At 28.6% G+C, this 1541-nt stretch overlaps 1 protein-coding gene across 1 annotated transcript in view; it reads left to right on the forward strand.

Moving 5' to 3' along the window:
- Nucleotides 1-268, forward strand: part of LOC137642099 (cuticle protein 8-like) — a 2166-nt gene extending 1898 nt beyond the window's left edge. Inside the window, exon 3 of the mRNA XM_068374649.1 lies at nucleotides 1-268. This exon is cut by the window's left edge and continues 239 nt beyond it. The gene's annotated coding sequence lies outside the window, so the exon portion shown is untranslated.
- Nucleotides 269-1541: the final 1273 nt, after the last annotated feature.

Genomic DNA, 1541 nt, shown 5'->3' on the forward strand with positions numbered 1-1541 from the left:
AGTCTGTTTTACTCCCTAATGATTCCGTTAATCAAGTCTTTCAACTCTGGAGTTCTTGAGGAAGATCCTTCTTTCTCCATTACTCCAGAATACCAGAAACTGCTAAGAAGACTACTTGATGCCAACATTGCCAAAATCATTAACTTCATGCCGATTTCGACGGTGATTTGTGTCTGAATCAAATCTTGTGACTAGAAACTAGACGAAATCACTGAATGATGTCTATATCTTAGACTGAATTAATTGATTCCGGTTTTTACTTTAGTAAGACCTTACCCTCAATTTTTGGAACAACCGATTTCCGAAGTCTTTCACAAAAAAAATTACGAAAACAATTTCCAGTCACGTGAAAAACAAGATTTGATCTGAGGTATTCATTCGATTTTTGCGCATCTGAAGGCTCTTCCTTCATTGTGATTATCTTGTTACTCTTCACCTTCATTTCATCACATTTGTTGAAAAACACATTCATTCTTTTCATCACCCATTTTTCTTTATCTTTAAGGAATGTTCACTATTGTTCTGAAAATAAAAGGCCTCTTGTTACTTATACAGAATATATTTGAAATATAACTTTGTGGTTTTATTCTTTCATCTTTTGAACACCATTGACAAAGGTATCAACCATCTTTATATGGAAGGTTTTATGTAATCAAGGGCAAAATTTACACACCCACAAGAATTGGGTTCATTGTATTATGTCGAGGAATTATTTTTAAGAAATTATGATGAATGCTGATTATCCTTTCTATGATTAAAAGTACTGATAAGAAAAGGCAAAGAAAGCGTGAATATTATTAAAAAAAAAAAAAAAAAAAAAAAAACCGGAATATAATATTTCAAGGTAATCATGAAAAATATAATTATTATGTTAGAGGAGTTTTTTTTCATATATATCTTCCACACATTTATTATTATTATTATTATTATTATTATTATTATTATTATTATTATTATTATTATTATTATTATTACTTGCTAATCTTCAACCCTAGCTGGAAAAGCAGTATGCTACCGCTAGTATTAATTCTCATATAGATATGATTGCTAATGAGCCCTGATTGATTTTACATTGATCAATGGCATCATGTGTTAACCTTTTTATTTTGACGTTTCATAGCACAACTAACTAAGGAATAAAGATATAAAGTGAAAATTGCTTTATAAAGCTAAATACATTTTCTATATGAAACATAAATATAAAATTTCAATATAATGGTGGAAGAAACTGAACAAGGATGGACAATAAATTTTTATTTTTATTCAACTAAATTTATGATAGTTTTTTTTAAATCAAATTGTTCATTTTTCATTTTCCTTTGTTTCATATGCCATATAGAAATAAAAAGGATACCCTTTCAAATGATATATGAATTATGACAATTGCACTAACTACAAACGTACAAACACACTTTAAATTGAGAGAGAAAAATGTGTGAGGCAGTTATGCTATAAGCATATGTATGCGGCCATTTTCCATTTAATGAATAATGTTTAGAAAACATTGAAGAATAAAAGAGGAAGCTGAATAAATTTCCTGT

Source organism: Palaemon carinicauda, chromosome 6, assembly GCF_036898095.1.
Source record: "Palaemon carinicauda isolate YSFRI2023 chromosome 6, ASM3689809v2, whole genome shotgun sequence".
In the NCBI taxonomy this organism is placed as follows: Eukaryota; Metazoa; Arthropoda; class Malacostraca; order Decapoda; family Palaemonidae; genus Palaemon; species Palaemon carinicauda.